This window comes from Zootoca vivipara, chromosome 16 (assembly GCF_965207765.1).
Source record: "Zootoca vivipara chromosome 16, rZooViv2.hap1.1, whole genome shotgun sequence".
Taxonomy (NCBI): domain Eukaryota; kingdom Metazoa; phylum Chordata; class Lepidosauria; order Squamata; family Lacertidae; genus Zootoca; species Zootoca vivipara.
Genome location: NC_142599.1, coordinates 37,301,762 through 37,320,313, shown reverse-complemented (window position 1 = coordinate 37,320,313; position 18,552 = coordinate 37,301,762).

Sequence of the window (18,552 nt, the reverse complement as noted above, 5' to 3'; positions counted from 1 at the left end):
CCATCAAGTAAATTTAATTTTTTTTTTAAATGATGGAGCTGGCATTATAATTAAAATTGATGATTGCTGAACTCCTTCCAATTTTTCTTTAATTCACTTCCCCCCCTTTCCCACCTTTTCCCTATCTATGATGCCCCAGAATCTGTGGGTTTGGGGAAGATAAGCTCCCCCCCCCCCCGCACCGTCTTTCTCTCGGGAAGCATTTGCCCAGGACGATTAGGACAGATGGTTTGGCCAAGTAGGAGGAAGATGGTTTGCAGGGGGGGGGGGGAGGTTAAAGCAAGAGAGAGAGAGAGTGTGTGTGTGTGCGCGTGTATCTAGTTTCAGGAAATGGAACCTCAACGTAGCTGTTAAATGTTTTCCGTCAAAGATGGGGGGAGCGGTTTGGAAACGGCAGGCAGGCGTGAGGAAAAGGGTGTGTGTGTTGCTTGTGCATTTTTGCTGTTTATCCCCTCCTCGACATACAAATGGGCTCAAAATGTGTTCAGTCGCCACCATATGGAGTGATGCCCACGTCAGAAGCTGGTCCACGGAGGCGGGGGGGGGGGGGTTTACAGTGACTGTTAGAGCTTGGATGACATTTTCAGAACGTAAGAGGCTCGCTGCTGGATCAGGCCCAATGGCTCATCTAGTCCACCATCCTGTTCTCACAGTAGCCAACCAGATGCGTAAGCAGGACCCAAATCCAGGAACACTCTCTCCTCCTCTGGTTTCCAGCAACAGGTATGAAGAAGTTGTATTGGGCAGAGCTATTAGCCTTCTCCTCCATGAATTTCCCCAATCCCCTTTTATAGCCACCCAGGTTGGCGGCCGCCGCTGCCCCCTGTGGCAGTGAGTTCCATAGTTTAACTATGTGCTATGTGAAGAAGGGCTTTCTTCCATCTCTCCGGAATGTTCAGCTTCATTGTCCCCAAGTTCCAGTGTCATGAGAGAGCTAGGAAAAGCTTTCCTCTACCCACTTCCTTCACTGAATGCCGGATTCTATAAACCCCTCTCGTGCCACCTCTTCCGTTTCGAGGAAAGGCGTGTAAGTCCCAAACGATGCGACCTTTCTTTGTATGGGACAGGGAGATAAATAATGTGGTTTTCCCCCCGCAGAAAGCAGGCTGCAGCAGAATGGAAACGGCGCTGCGTGCTGAGAATACAGGACAGAATACTACTCTAGAGAGCACTTCCGTGCTTTGAGAGTTCTCTTGCTTGCGACAGGGAGTGGTTTGGTTTACGACTCCTTTTGCAAAAGCCCATTAGAGAGCCGTCAAAAATGGCCTTTTCCCAGTGAAGGGATGGGGCAAGTTTGCATTTGACCCGGCTATAAATATCTCCCAAAGTGGAGGAGAATCTTTTAAATTATGTCCAGGACTGGCTTTGAGTTATACAGCAGAAGAAGGAAGATCTCTGAGGCTGGGGGTGGGGCGGTCAGGACAATTTCCATCAAGGACAATTTTTGGGATATGCGTATGAATAAGTTGAAAGCTGGTTTTCACATGGCAGTTTCTTGTCTTCAGAGTGGTAAAGGGGGCCGCTGTTATCTACTTCTCTACGGGTGGTTTGGAAGGACACTGCGTTTTGTAGGCTGCCTGCGCACTCTGCAGATGCCAGAATAAAATTTCCGTGACTTGGGTCATCACCAGAGAAATCTAGAGAGCCTGTTCCAAAATAACTTGGTGTTAAAAAAAAGGAGATTTTGGCAGAGAGCCCTGCAGCTCACTGCTAAAACTCCTGCTTTGCATTCAGTAGGTCCCAGGTCAGTCCCCGGGTATCTCCAGGTAGGGTTGGCAGAGGCCGCTGCCTGAAACCCTGGAGAGCTGCTGCCAGCCAGTGTAGATAATACCTAGCTAGATGAACCCAATGGTCTCAGTTGATGGAAGGCATCTTTCTATGTGCACAGCCATTTAATCTGTAGGGATGTGCATAGATGCTAGGAGAGGACATATTCATTAGATATTATCCTTCCTTTCTCATATTTTTGTGTCCAGCCGAATTACATCACTTTGCAGCTTAAAAGGGAAGCTTAGGTAGGCTAGTTTGAGCCCTTTTAGTTCAAGTAATCCAGGACGTTTTAAGGCAGGCTGGATTCTCCTGGAATTTCCCCCTTTTCTCCCCCCTTAAAACAAAAACCACACAAGCAATTTACTCACTGAGAATCCTTGCTGAAGAGTAACAGACACAGCAGCGTGGTTCAGGCAGGCTTAAAATGGTAATTCAATTAATTCAAAGTCTAGTTTAAGATGGCGTCTGAGCTGTGGCTCAGACTTAGCATTGTTGTTGTTTAGTCATTTAGTCGTGTCCGACTCTTCGTGACCCCATGGACCATAGCACGCCAGGCATTCCTGTCTTCCACTGCCTCCCGCAGTTTGGTCAAACTCATGTTCGTAGCTTCGAGACTTAGCATATGTTCTCACATTGCTGGAATGAGGTGGAAGAGCAAAGAGGAAGTGCCCTACCAGGTGAGATTACCAGTATATATGTGACTATACCCTCCCGCTGTCAGGGCACAGTGGGAGTGGCTCTCAGAGTGTTCTCTAGCAAATTTAGAAGAAAACTCTTTGAGCTTCGGCTCCAATCATTGCCTATCTAGCAATCATGCATTGTTGGTTGGACTGCATTGTTAATATCCCACATAGCCACTGGTAGCTTTTGATTTTTGCCTGGCCCTCTTTCAGAAGCATCCCCTCAAGAGGCTGCCAGTAGACCTTGTGGTAGCAGCTGCTAAATAATAAATAATAATAAATAATTATTTATACCCCACCCATCTGGCTGGGTTTCCCCAGCCACTCTGGGCAGCTCCCAGCAGAATATTAAAAACATGATAAAACATCAGACATTAAAAACTTCCCTAAACAGGGCTGCCTTCAGATGCCTTCAAAAAGTCAGATAGTTTTTTATTTCCTTGACATCTGATGGAAGGGCGTTCCACAGGGCGGGTGCCACTACCGAGAAGGCCCTCTGCCTGGTTTCCTGTAATTTCACAGGGAGGAAACCGCCAGAAGGCCCTCAGAGCTGGATCTCGGTGTCCAGGCTGAATGATGGGGGTGGAGATGCTCCTTCAGGTCTACTAGACCGAGGCCGTTTAAGGCTTTAAAGGTCAGCACCAGCACTTTGAATTGTGCTTGGAAACGTACTGGGAGCCAATGTAGGTCTTACAGGACCAGAGTTATATGGTCTTGGCGGCTAGTCACCAGTCCAGCTGCCGCATTCTGAGCTGGAGATCTTCCCCTTAAAACAAAGTAAGGCCCTAGTCCTCATGTTTCAATTGGGAACATCGGAAGCTGTCTTATTGTGAGTTCATCCAGCATAATAGTGTTCACTAACTGGCGGTGGGTTTCAGATGGAGAAGTTCCGATGGATGCTGGGGATTGAACTCGGGGACTTTCTGTGCTCACAACAAATGATTTCCTCCTAAGCTAGAAATTGCCCCATTGTCTCTCATCAAGGACAAAAAAGCCCTTGCACAAAAGGGAGGGCTTCTTCACACAGTGTGTAGGCCAACTCGCTACTTCTAAGCTTTAAAAGAGGATTCGACAAAGGCACGGAGGTGAAGGCTGTCCTATGACCCATATTTTCCAGCTCCACACTAGAAATGCTAGCTGTCGGAAACCGAAGGAGGGAAAGGCGCTTCTGCTGTTCTCAAGCCCTCCTTGAGGGCATTTGCCCCTGGGGGCATTTGGCTGGCCGCAGATGGAACACCGGGCTAGAACGCCACGTGGCCCTGATCCTGCAGGGCTCTTCAGTTACTAACCCGCCCTATGCCACAAGAGAGTCCGAGCTCAGTATGGGGCTGGCTAACAGCATTGCGGGTGTGCACATGTCCCCTGTCACAAGCTTTTTTGTGCAACCCATAATATTCCTGAAGTGCGCTGGCTCGCGCTGTCAAATGAGAACAGGCTTGCTTGAGAGGCTAATTAACACATTGGCAAGATTTAAAAAAAAAAAAAAAGACTAAGGAAGCAGGTGTAATTTTTGAGATGCCTCGATGCCTTGCATCAAAATTTCTGCACATTCTTAGGCGTGGAAAGAATGGGGGGGGGGAGAAGGAAGGACTCAGCCCTCGGTGGCTGCCAAAGGAAAGGAGGATTTTTTTTGGGGGGGGATGCAATTAAGAAGTATCCAGTCCCCAAAACTGTCCGTCTTGTGGGGCACAATATCATTTGCATTGCCAGAAAAAAGAAGAGGGCTTGGTGAACATTTTTTTGGGGAAGGGGAGAACTATCTCCCAGTTCCCTGGCTTCCAAAGCCCCAAGGCTTAATTTAACTTTAATTCAAGAGGCAGTGTGGTGTAGTGGTTAGTGTCAGACTAGGATTTGAATCCCCGCTTGGCCCTGCTTGGGTGATATTGAGCCAGCCATTGTCTTCTCTTAGTTTAAGCTCCTTTGGAGTCTTGTTGTGGGGATGAAATGAGGAGGGGCAGATGCATGTAAAGGCCACCTTGAGCTCCTCGGAGAAAAAGGCGGGATATAAGTAATAAACAAAATAATAATTTAAATCCGATTTATGCTGCCACAGCTCAGGGACTTGCATATGTTTGAGATCTTACTTGTTTGGAACCAGGATATCACACAGGGTCTTCCCATGCAGCGGAACGAGGTGATAGAACTAAGAGTGAGCAAATCCATCGATTTCATTTTGTCATCCCTCCCTCCAAAAACCTTAAGTTCAGTTCTCCACATTTCCACATCCATTTGCAATTCTCAGCCCCCCACCCCACAAAACCCTCATGAAAAGTCATCTACATTTTACTGCAATTTTTCCATTTTTGTGAGTCATTTTTGCATTTTTTTTTTGCAGAGGAGGTTCCCAAATAGAACACTTTCCCCCCATCAAGGACAACAAATTTGATTCAGTTTACAGTTAGAAGGGACGCGGCCCAGTCTGCAGTTCCCGAAACGAGAAGGAAACTGTAACGCAGCTGTCCTTTGAAAACCTGTGCTTCTCTGAATTTTGCAGTGCCGTTCCCCAGCCAGCCAGCCAGCCCATTTTCCTAGGAGGCACGAGTGGGGATTGGATCTTGCGGACTCTGGCTCTGAAACCAGGGCCTCCTCCCCACTGAGACATTCCAGTTCTTGCAAGGACCTATTTGGAACTAATGTTTCCAGTCCAAATAGCCTTAAAGGGGAAAAGAGAGGGGGTTTAAAGACAGGGAGGGTTCCTTCTATATCTCCCCAGGTGTGGTTGGGAGGCAAAATAGACAAGTGTTTTGCTAAAGCTAAGCAGGGCCAGGCCAGGTCAGGAAATGGATGGGTTTACCCACCTTATTCTGGGGTATTTTCAAAATACATACATACATATCACACCCATCCATATACTGTATATAAAGGTAAAGGGACCCCTGACCACAAGGTCCAGTTGCGACCGACTCTGGGGTTGCGTCACTCATCTCGCATTATTGGCCGAGGGAGCCGACGCACAGCTTCCAGGTCATGTGGCCAGCATGACAAAGCCGCTTCTGGCGAACCAGCGCAGCACACGGAAACGCCGTTTACCTTCCCACTATTTATCTACTTGCACTTTGATGTGCTTTTGAACTGCTAAGTTGGCAGGAGCAGGGACCAAGTAATGGGAGCTCACCCCGTCACAGGGATTCGAACCGCCGACCTTCTGATCGGCAAGCCCTAGGCTCTGTGGTTTAACCCACAGCGCCACCCGCGTTATATATAACAGGGTTTAAAAAAATTAGTCACATAAATAAGGTGGTTTCCTAAAATGGCACACCTTAATTGTCAAAATTCTGGGTTTAAAGAGGTGTGTCTTCACCAATTACCTTTTTTAAGGTAGGGTTGGGGGTGGGGAAAGATTGATAGGAAAGAACAAGAAGCATGTTTTTTTCTGGTTTTTTTAAAGTGCTAATGGATGGAACGCAGTCTCAAACCCCGCCACCAGGAATATTGCGAAAGAGTCGTTTATGGGATAAAAGCGTCACTTTAAAATCCCACCCTATTCCCAGTGGACAGGCGGAATGTGAAGCCTTCAGGGAGGTGTGTGTGTGTGTGTGTGTGTGTGTGTGTGTGTGTGTGTGTGTCTGCCTGCGTGGGGCTTTTAGTAAAATGGAGGCAGTTATTTCCTCTCCCTTTGCAAGAAACGATAAGGACTGATTAGCTGCCTGTGCGTGTGCGTGCCCCCCCAATTGTTTACAGGTTGTTGTCATTCTGCAGGATCGGAAAATGAAACACAATAATTGAATGGTACAGTTGGATGGGACTGCAACAGGGCGGCTAGTCCAACACCCTGCAATGCAGGAATCACAGCTAGTGAATTGCTGGCAGATGACCACCCAACTTCCATTTAAAAACCTTGAAAGAAGGAGATTCTACCACTTTCTGAGGTCATCCATTCCATTGCTGGACATCTCTTCCCTTCAGAAAGTTCTTCCTCATCTTTCTATAGGAGACTCTCAACTTACGTGGGGGTTATGTCCTGGGGATCGTGCGCGAAGCCAAAATTGTTTATAGTCAAAACACATGGGGTTCAAGGGTGGGTGGGATTGCGAAAGTCTCCCCCCCCAGAAGCCTGTCGTCCCTTAAAACAAAACAAAACAACCAGTCATACTTCATGATACGTCCGCTGCAGGTTGCGTCTTTTCAGGTTATGGACACGCCGAACCCGGAAGTCCCAAAACAGGTTACTTCTGGGTTCGGCGCGGCCGTAACCTGCGCACATGCGCAGAAGCACTAAATCGCACTTTGTGCATGCGCAGAAGTGCCGCATTGCATCATGCGTGTGCACAGATGTGGTGTTTCAGGGTGCATCCTTTTCATGTGGCGAACGGGCCTCTGGAACGGATCCCATTCGCAACAAGAGGTACCACTGTACATGTATATTTGCCAAATCTCTAAAGCTGAATGCACTCCAGTTAAAAGCACATAAGTTGCGAGTTGCCTATAATTCCTAAGAACAATTATGATAATACAACGAGTGTGTAACAACAACAACAATAAACTCAGTGCCTAACATTTCTCTAAGCGCCGGACATATGTTAAAAAGCCTTTCAAAGCTGTCCTACTTGATGGCCTTGTTTATTATGTCATGCCGCAGTGAGTTCCACAGTTATAACTATGCACTGTGTGCCTAAGCCCTTCCTTTAGTGTCTGCTCTGAATCTCCATCTTGATAATCCGTGAGTCCAAGGAGGTCACATCCAGTGAAGCTGAATGTTGGGAGATTCTGATGGAAAAAAGGGAGGGCTTCTTAGCACGGTCCGTAATTGAACTACAGAACTCACTTCCACCAGATGTCACCTTGGGTGGCTTTGAAAGGGGACTGGAGAAACTAATGGAGGACAAGGCTTTCTGTAGCTGCTAGGCACGGTGGCTATTTTTCTGTTGTCATTGTGCTCAGGTTCTGCTTCTGGGCTTCCCATTGGGGCATCTGGTTGGTTGGTTGGTTGTGAGAAAGCAGGAGGCAGGACTTTCTTGGCTCAGGACCCTTCTCGCAACTTTAACAGGCACGGCACAAAAGGAAAAAGGAATGTGGAGGGAAGAGGAAAGCAACCATTGGAGCCAGGGGAAGGAGAAGGTTCCTTACAGCTGCGCCTCATCTGACACCAAAACATCTGCACTTCTCTTTAAGAACATAGGAAGGGGTTGCTGGATTGGACCAATGGCCCATCTAGTCCAGCATCTTGTTCTCACAGTGGCCAAATATCCCTAAGGACGCGGGAATCTAGATAGACTGCTTCTGGAGCTGGAGGTTCTGCAAGGAAGAGCTTGGCTGTTGGGTCAGGCCAAAGGGGCCCATCTAGTCCAGCCTCCTGCTCTGACAGCGGCCAATCAGACGCCCCAGGGGCAAAGCTGGCAAGCAGGTCCCAAGCACAGCTCTCCCCTCCTGTGGCTTCTAGCAACTGGCACTCGGAAGCATCACTGCCTTTTCTGAATTTTGGCGCGTCCACCCCTGCAAGCAAAAAGTGTGCACGAATGAAAATTTATGGGCAAGGACTTGCGTTGCACTAGAGAAAACGGTTTGCCTGTATTTAAGGCAAAAGCAGCATGCCTTAGAATCCACGCACCAGGGAAAATGCAACTGAAATCTAGGGAAAGGATAAACAAGAGAGAAGCCCAATCCTTTGGATTCGTCCTTCTCTCTTAACACACACGGTTTTCTCTCCCTCTAGCCCTCTCCCGTCAATCAAAACCTGCTGGCAAGTCTGCAGAGGGTCTGCGAACATCCAAGCATTTATAAATATATATATATACCGGTATATATCTAAGTGAAACATCGCCTGTCAGTAAAAGTCAGTTAAAAATAAATATTGGTGAGAGTTTATTTTTACTTTCTTTTTAAAAAAGCGAGAAAAGAAGGGGGCCTTAAAGCAACGCGTTCTCGTTCTGTTCTCATCCTTCCTTTGTTGGTCTCAGACCCACTTTGGGGGGGGGGGCTTTTTTTAAAAAAAAGAGAAGGGAATTTAAAAGAAGGCCTTTGGCAATGACACTTAGAGTGTCAACACCATATGTGGGAGGTGTTTTGCATGCGAAATTGACTGGGTGGGACGGCTCGGAGAGAGTGACCCAGCCGGGCCCCTCGGAATGAAATGGTGGTGATTTTTTTTTGGGTGTGTGTGTGTGTGTGTGTGTATATATATATATATATATATATATATATATATATATATATATATATATATTGCGGCCCACTCTGAGGCTCTGCCGCCATTCCTTTCCCCGATCCGCAGTGCCTCCACGTAAAATAAAATGAAAATCAGTGGAGATAGTAGTTTTGGGCTCTGTATAGCACCTTGTGGAAGGGCAGGCTGGTTCCCCCCCACCCCCCCACTCTTCTTCCCCTTCTCAACTCTTTTCAAACATTACCCATTTGGTTTTATTCTGGGAAAGCGGGTGGGGGTGGGGGGTGTTACGGGCAGATAATTAGAGACACCATCTGTGAGAAAAATCCAAAGCGAAAGGGGGGGGGGAACCACCCAGCCTAGCATGGAGAGAGAGAGAGAGAAAGAAAGAAAAAGAAAGAAAGAAAGAAAGAAAGAAAGAAAGAAAGAAAGACAGAGACCGAGAATTGGGGTGGGGGGAGAAAATGTTTAATGCTGTCCATCCTTTGGAAATCAAATCCAAAGGAAAATTCAGTGTGCTGAGAGCCTTTCCATTTCTGCAACCTCCTGTCGTGAGGCTCGAAGCTAAATTGAGCCTCCCTATGCAGAGCTTGTGTACCTGGAGATTGAACAGGCGACCATCGCCCTCCTTTGTCTGCTGCTGGGGGAAATGTTATTGCCCTTTTAAAAGATGCTCCCGTACTGTAACAACACGAGGCCCATCTGCTCCAGCACCCTGTTCTCACAGTGGCCAGCCAGTTGCCCATGAGAAACCTGCAAGCAGGATTCGAACACAAGAGCCCTGCCGTGGTTTCCAGGGACTAGGATTCAGAGGCATCGCACAGCACAGCCACCGTGGCTAGGAGCTGCCTATAGCCCTTTCCTCCATGAATCTGCCCAGCCCTCTCACACAGCTTCCGTTCATTTCAGTGTGGTGGCTTATATTTTTTAAGGGTCTATGGCCTTCAGGCCGTGCCCTTCCACCTACCTACTTCCCACTCTGCCCTCCTTTGCTTCCCGCAGTGCCCAACTCTGAGGGGAAGGGTTGCCATTCAGTGGTGAGCACATGCTTTTCAAGCAGGTGGTCAGGGTTCCATTTCTGGCACCTCCAGGTGGGACTGGGGAAAGGTCCGTGCCTGAAACCCTGGATAGCCACTGCCAACCCGTGTGGGCAATACTGACCGAGGCTGACCAATGGGCAAGCTGAGTAGAAGATCGGTTTGCCATGTCCCTGTCCAAATCAATCCTTTATTCAGAACAATGTGGACTGGAATCTTACTTTCTCAGACCCTCCAAGTGTCCCTATTTTCTAGGGACAGCCCTGGATTTACAGAAGCCATCCCAATTTCTGATTTGATCCTGAAATTTCCCGCTTTTCCTTGGGACGTCCCTATTTTCATTGGAGAAATTTTGGAGGGTATAAAGTTATGTGACCCCGGAGCCAAGGAGATAAGTAACTATGCAACCTTCAGAAGAAGGCAGCCCGGTATAGGAAAGGGTTTTTTTTAAATAAAATGTTTAATGTTTTAGTATGTTTTTATACAGGTTAGAAGCCAGCCAGAGTCGCTGGGGCAACTCAGTCAGATGGGCGGGGTATAAATAAAATTATTATTATTACTACTTATTATTGAATTGGTAAAGGTAATGGGACCGCTGACCATTAGGTCTAGTCACGGACGACTCTGGGGCTGCGGCGCTCATTTCGCATTATTGGCCAAGGGAGCCGACGTACAGCTTCCAGGTCATGTGGCCAGCATGACAAAGCCGCTTCTGGCGAACCAGAGCAGCGCACGGAAACGCCGTTTACCTTCCCGCCGGAGCGGTGCCTATTTATCTACTTGCACTTTGACGTGTTTTTGAACTGCTAGGTTGGCAGGAGCTGGGACCGAGCAACGGGAGCTCACCCCGTCACAGGGATTCGAACCGCCGACCTTCTGATCGGCAAGCCCTAAGCTCTGTGGTTTAGACCACAGCGCTACCCATGTCCCTTATTATTGAATAGGACGTCCCTATTTTCATCATATTGGAGGGTAAGCTTTATCTGAAAGGGAAGAGCTGTGGATGGACTCCGGATCAGGCCGCTTCCTCTGTTCCCATGTGAAATGCATCCAAGATTGCAACAGGCATGGGCATCACACACTCAACCTTTCTAGTTCAACAGGAGCCCACCAGCTGCTATGTAGTTCCTCAGCTGCCATCACCAAGGTGCTGGAGACGGGCAAATCTCTGTTTCAATTTACTACTTTCTCCAATCGGAAATTCAGTTCATCACGTTTCCGCATTAGTTTGTGATATGGTTTTTTAAATAAAAAACTTTAAAAGAAGTCCTCGTGAAAATTAATCAACGCTTCAGTGCATCCGTCTTCAATTATGGACCTTTTTTTTGGTATGTGAACTTGCTTCATATAGTCGGTTTTCGAAAGCTACTTCCTGCAATATAATGGGAGGAATTCAGTGTTGTGCTATGATGAAATGCTCTGCCTGCGCAAGCATTTCAGTTTGCCAGATGGAACGATCCCTCGCTCCTCCCCCTGCAGGCTGTTACGGGGGTTCTCTTGACTCTCCACAAGCCGATTTTGGACAGCATGGGGGCCTGCAAAAGGAGGAGAGGGGGAAATCCCTTTCGCACAACTGGAAGTCCTTGCAAAGGGCTCCTTCTGGGAGCTCTGTGTAAGTGAATCCACCCCTATGAATTTTTGCAAGTTATTTTCACTAAAATAAAATAGAGTCAAACGGAATCCATTCTGGAAGTCCATTTGACTTCCGAAACATTCGACCTCCAAAACGCAGCTTCTGATTGGCTCATAGCTGCCCAGTCTCCCGTTTTCCCTGGAAAACCCCCGTTTTTAAAGCCGTTTCCTGCTGTCATCCCAAATGGCGAAATATCCCGTAATTCCCCCGGATTTCTTCCGGTGCCCGTCTACTCATGTCTGGGCACCGGAAATCGGGCAGCGCTGGCACTGGAGGTTGCTTCTACGCATGTCTGGACATGCGTAGAAGTGACTTCCGGTGCCGGCACTGCTGATCCCGTATTTTTCTAACCGGGACTTGGCAGCTATGGATTGGCTGCTCCTACAGCCACTCAGAAGTGGGAAGCCCTGTCTGACATTTGGCTTCCAAAAGAACATTCGAAAACCGGAATGCTCACTTCTGGTTTTCAATCGTTCAGGAGCCGGAACGTTTGACTCCCAAGGCGTTCGGGAGCCGAGGTACGACTGTATACACTGTTATGCTCGTATACAGCGGTACCTCGGTTTACGAACAGCCCTGTTAACGAACTATTCAGTTTACGAACTCCGCAAAACCGGAAGTAGTGTTCTGGTTTGCGAACTTTACCTTGGTCTATGAACAGAAGCTGAATGGTGGAAGGGCACCGGTGGCGGGAGGCCTTATTAGGGACAGCATGCCTCAGTTTAAGAATGGATTTGGTTTAAGAACGGACTTCAGGAACGGATTAAGTTTGTAAACCGAGGTACCACTGTACGCATCTTCATATGCTATTTTGCCAAACAGCCTTTTTTTTTTGCAAGCAACCTTCCCTATTATAACATGTTAAAATATTATTTACATGTTAGTTTTCATGTATGCATTTTAAAGGCACATTTCCTCACAATGCGCACATTTCTGTACTTTTTTTGGGGGTGGGGGAAGATTTGGAGAATCTGCATTGGACATTGGAGAATCTCCAAGTGCAAATTTCACTCTTGGAGAACCACTTTTCAATTTGGGAATTGTTTCAGAAAGTGCAAATCCGGTTCTTAATGGGTCTTAGACCCAAGTTGTCCAGGGCTTCGTGGATCACCCCAAGACCCTTGAAGCTGGCCCTGTAGCCTAGGAGCAAGTATCTCAGATGTTTCAGCAGAGCTGTCGCACACTGTTCCTTTGTCCTCCATCAGCAGTCTGACTGCTGCGTTCTGCACCAGCTGGAGCTTCTAGACCAGGCCTGAAGGCAGCCCCACATAAATCGCCTTGCAGCAATCCACTTTCGAGGTTACCAAAGCATGGACCAGAGAGACCACATTATCCTGATCCAGAAAATGCCCAGTGCCAGACTGAGGATAGCCGGATGGATAGTGATGCTCTGCCTCCACCCTCGGAATCAGTAATCCTTCTGAATACACCAGTTTCTGAAAACTGTAGGAGGTCTCTGGTGATTGTATCCTGCTTGCACTGCTTTACCAGCTGCACTGGCTCCCGGTGGAGTACAGGATCAGATTTAAGGTGCTGGTTTTGACCTTTAAAGCCCTATGCGGCCTAGGACCCTCGTACCTATGGGACCGTCTCTCCTGGTATGCCCTGCAGAGGACCTTAAGGTCCACAAATAGCAACACGGTGGAGATCCCGAGCCATAAGGTGGTTAGATTGTGTATGGCCAGGGCCTTTTCAGTATTGGCCCCAACTTGGTGGAACGCTCTCTCACAGGAGACTAGGGCCCTACGGGATTTGACATCTTTCCGCAGGGCCTGCAAGACGGAGCTGTTCCGCCTGGCCTTTGGCCTGGACTCAGTCTGACCCCTATGTTTTCCTCCCTTATGGTTTTTCACTTGGGCCTTTTTTAAAATGAGGTTGCATTTTAAATTTTAAATGTAAATTGTACTTTAACCTGTATTTTAACTAATTGTTTTTCTTTCTTTATGTCTTATTGTAATTTTACGGGTGTCAGCCGCCCTGAGCCCAGTTCTGACTGGGGAGGGCAGGGTATAAATAAAATTATTATTATTATTACTACTATTATTATTTATTGTGGGCTTCCCACAGGCATCTGGCTGACCATGGTGAGAACAGGATACTGGACTAGGTGGATCATTGGCCTGATCCAGCAGTCTCTTCTCATGTCCTTATGCTCTCACCCGATCTGGCTTTATAATAATAATGATATAATAATAATTTACTATATGTACCCTGCCCATCTGGCTGGGTTTCCCCAGCCACTCTGGGCGGCTTCCAACAAAAATTTAAAATACATTAAAATGTCACACATTAAAAACTTCCCTGAACAGGGCTGCCTTCAGATGACTTCTAAATGTCAGGTAGTTATTTATCTCTTTGACATCTGATGGGAGGGCATTTCACAGGGCGGGTGCCACTATCGAGAAGGCCCTCTGCTTGGTTCCCTGTAACTTTGCTTCCCGCAGTGAGGGAACCGCCAGAAGGCCCTCACCGCTGGACCTCAGTGTCCGGGCAGAACAATGGGGGTGGAGACGCTCCTTCAGGTATACTGGACCGAGACCATTTGGGGCTTTAAAGGTCAGCACCAACACTCTGAATTATGCTCGGAAACCTACTGGCAACGGATTACCAAATTCCCCGGTCCTACGTGAACTGCAGAAAAAGTTAAACCCTGCTCGCGACCAGTCCGATTCCACCTCTCTGCTCCTGGCCTTGCAGCGTCAAACCCCGCTTTTTTTTTTTTGCTTTCCGCAGATATCAAGGCAACCCAGCTTTTAATGAGATCTGCGCGAAGGTTCCTGTTTGGGAGAAAACACACGCCAGGGGGTGGAGGAACAGGGGATTCTCTTTCCTAATGAGTTGGCCGCAGTGCTCTAAGTGGGGTGCCGGAGAGAGGGATCGATAATTTGGGGGTAAGTTTGCGGTCAGTAGCCACATGCTATGCGAAAAGGGTTATTCCACGGCGGCGAGGGGGAACCAGGCGCAGGAGCTTAACTCTTTGGGGGCCGGCCTTGAGCGAGAGCTCGCTGCTCCCAAAGTCAAAGAGCAGCTTATTGGGCTGCAGAAATCGGTGCTGAAGAGGATTCTGAGACACAAACAGAGTGAGGATGCAGAGCCAGGATCCTCAGGTCTGCTAGGTTTTCTGCATGGTTAATTTAATTTTTTTTTGAAATTCTCCAGCAGAACGGAAAATTCTGCAGCATCAAAACCAGAATCCTGCAACCTTTGCTCAAGGGAGGGGGGGGCGCGCGCAAATCTATACGTGGTGATGGACAGAGCTGCAAGGCATCTTGGGACGCAGACACCCTCCTTCCCAAATACACGCGTACTCCCGGCCCTCTCCACAAACCAGAAAGGCTGCGGATATTTCGCTTGTGGTGTTATTTTTTTAAAAAAGAGCCGCCTGCTTTTAAAGTTCAGCTATTTGCCACCCGCCTTGAGTACCCTCTAGTTTTACCAAATGACAACAAAGTGAGTGTCTCTGCACATGTGCAGAGCGACTCGCTTGCCAGTGTGAAGCCACAGCAAATAGGATTTGGTCTGAAGTCTGAGGGTATGATCTCCAAAGAGCTGCTGGAGCCCAGCCCTCTCAAAAAAAATACATTTGGGGGGCCAAAAATGCCCCAGCCTCTAGGAGTCAGTGTATAAGATCTGAAAGGTATCATGGCAAGGGAGGCTGGTCTACATGATAGGACATTCATTCAGGAGAGATTTCCACAGCACACATCAATGACTCAAACATCATTGCCTTTCTGCAGCAATTTCTTCTTTGACTAACATCTACATACACAGTTTTTAAAAAACTGCTGGCGCATCTCTCTGCTTGCTTTCTATATACTGTACATACATACATACATACATACATACATACATACATACACATACATACATACATACATTCATACATATGTATGTATATGACTATACCGTAGTTTTCCGTGTATAACATGCCACTGTGTATAAGGCGACCCCTATTTTTGGGGACTCAAAATTAAGGAGATGGGAGAGATTGCCCAGAATTGCTAAGCTTTTCTGGGTGGTGGTGGTGGCCGACAATCGGTCACCCACCTGACCATCGCTGCCAATCGCATGCCTTGCTGCAGACACAAATACTAAAAAAACCCTCGTCTTACGCACGGAAAAATATGATATATATGATCATTACTTTAATGAAATAGTTACATTCAGTTTTTTGTTAGCCACTTTGAATATTTATATAGTAAAAACAACAACAACTGGGTAAAAATCTATGTTGAGAGAACGAAAGATAAGAGCACCTGTGAGCATGTGAAAAGTGCAATTCTCATCCCACCGGGCTTTGGCCTAGTTCCACACTTCAGAGTTCAGCTCCCAGGCATAAGCCACCTCCCAGTTCTGTGGCAACACCTTGTTTCACATTGCTGTCGCAACTGAGAGGTGAATGAAAGGAAAACTGGCTGAACGGGATGAGGCAAAATTAAGCATGTGTGTTAAATGCCGTTGTCTTTTCTATCTTGACTTTTAATGGCATCTAACAACAGCCGATGCAAAATCCAAAGAGCACAATTAAAACAATTGCGCTCACAGATCTCATTGCTAATAAATAATAACCATAAACTAATAATTCACTGGAAAGGTGAGATGGCGGGAGGAGGAAACTTTTGGGTTGTTCCAAAAGACAGATCTTCCCCTGACATTGGGGGGGGGGGGAGGTCATCTAAGGTGACCCGCTTCTCGGCCAGCTAATTGGCAATCCTGGCATTTGCAAAAGAAGGACCGGACGAAACATTTCCAAAATGGACTCGAATTTTATCGCCCAGGAGAGGTGAACGAACACAGCCTCCAGGAAGGAGGGAAGGGAAAGGGAGAAGAAGAGGAGGATTTGAAGCAGGCTGTTAATAAAACGGGTCTGGGGGGGTGGGGAGACAGGCGGTAGCTGCCTGCGTAACCCCAAATTTAATTGGGTTCACGTCGAACAACAGGGATGTCAATGGAGAGAAGCCAGTTAAGGAACGCCCGTCGGGTCCTGCAAAATGAGTGGGCGGACTTCATGGGGGGGGGATTGTAGTGGGTGGGCAGAAGAAAGAGTTGTCATTGGGGTTGCCTAGCGACGCAGGCGGCTGACCCCCGTGCAACAGGCCCATCAGACTCGAGCAGAGACTGACAGGCTCGCTCAGCGTCCTTCGGATGAAACAATCGCACTTGCAGAGTGTGCATTGCTTTTGTGGGACAAATCTGGGTTTCATCGGAGACGATAATGCAGACCGCCCCAGAACCTCTTTAAAAATGCTAACACGACACCCTCAAACGTTTGAAGTGAGAGCAACACAAGGCCCCAGGGCACCTAACCCCAGACTATGTTCCAAATATTCACAGACGTGATGCACCTCCCCAGAGCCGTCTTTCCCATAGGGCTTAGTGGTTCGTTGCGCCAGGGCGCCGGACTCTCAGGGATGCCCCAGCGAGTGGGGGAGCTGAGCGGCTTTGCTGATGGCCTCCCCTTTCCCTGCATGCCACCAGCTGTGCCCCACCAACCATCTTTCCTTCCTACCCTCCTCGGCCTGCCCCCCTCTGCAGGCAGGCGCATTGGCGCAGCTGCTGCTGCTTGTGCTGCTCCCGCAAGCGCTCGGTGGCGCCAGCGGTGCAGGCTGTGTCAGATGAGGAGGCACCTGAGGATGGGCCTGCTCCTCCACCACCGCCTCCTCTCTCTCGGCCATGGGAATCCCCTCAGCCGCTGCCTGCCGAGCCGCTGTCGTCGTCGTCTGAGGAAGCGGCAGGAGCAGCGGTGGCAGGAGCGGCTCCCAAGGGACCTCCTCCGTGTCACCGGTGCCCGCCGCCCCACCACCACCACTCCCCGGGGCACAGGTGGTGGTGTGGCAACCGTCTCCTGCTCCTCGGGCCGCTGGGCAGCAGCGAGAGCGCCGGCAGTGGGCTGTCACTGTCAGGCAGCGGAGGAGGAGGTGGCGGCGCCCTGGAGTCTCGCAAGCGAGTGCAGGGTTCCAACAGTCTGGCCAGCTGCGCTGCGTCCACCACATCGGCGGCGTCTTCTGTGGGCAGCGGCTCCTGGGGCTATGAGGTGCTCCACGAGTTGGGCCCCGAGTTCTAAATTATGGGAAAGGGAGGGGGTGCCGGAGGGATCTTTGCGCCACGGCGCCGGATATGCTTAAGACGGCCCTGCACCTCCCAGTTTCATGAACCGCATTTTGAGGAGGCAGGGAGAGTGTGGGTAGAGAAATGCTCTCCTCTCCTCATTACAACTCGTGGGCATCCAGTGAAGCTGAACGTTGGAAGGTTCAGGGAAGATGAAAGATGCTGCGCTTGGTTAAACTGTGGAACTCCCTGCCGCAGGAGGCAGTGACGGCCACCAACTTGGATGGCTTTAAAAGAGGATCAGACAAATTGATGGAGGAGGAGAGGATTAGCAATGGCTGCTGGCTGCTGGCCGCAATGGCGGTCCTCTGCCTCCACTGCCAGAGGCGACAATGCTTCTGAATCCCAGTTGCTGGACACCACGGGTGGGGAGAGTTGCTGTTCTGCTCAGGTCCCAGATCCAGATGGGCCTGAAGCAGCAGTGATATCTTATGGTCAAGGGTGGGGATCGCACGTTGGAGGTGGGCAGGGCCAGAGGCAGAAGGAAAATGCCTTGGGGAACAGCCAGTGTGGCATAGTGGTTAGAGCATGGGTAGGCAAACTAAGGCCCAGGGGCTGGATCCGGCCCAATCGCCTTCTAAATCTGGCCCGCGGACGGTCCAGGAATCGGCGTGTTTTTACATGAGTAGAATGTGTCCTTTTATTTAAAATGCATCTCTGGGTGATTTGTGGGGCATAGGAATTTGTCCTCCCCTTCAAAATACAGTCTGGCTCCCCACAAGGTCCGAGGGACAGTGGACTGGCTGCTTCCTCTAATTTATTTATTTAATAGATTTAATAGCGATATAACCTTCTCTTCTCCTTTGAATTACGGCCTTGCGATATGGATCCCCCCCCCTCCCCTCTGACGCACGGCTCCCTCCTCCGACGGGAAGATGAAAAGGGTATTAGCAGTGATGAATGTTCTGCAGAACGGCCCTTTGACAGCAGCCGGCTTCACTCATGGTGGGCTGCGGGGAGCCACGCCGAAAGGGCCTGTGCCAAAACTGCTCCGGGAGAGAGAATTCATGGGCGAACCTCCGATTTCAAGGGAGAGAGGTGGTTCGGTGAGGGCGCTGGCTGATTTCTAAAGTGGGGTCTGCTCAAATGCGGGATCCCCCATCCCTGCTTCATCCCACATTGTGGTGGTGTAAGAGTGTCCAACTTAGCGAAGGGTGGTCCTCTCGCCAAAGGTGCCCTCTGTTTGAATGGCTTTCTCACCCAGATGAGAGGACTGTCAGG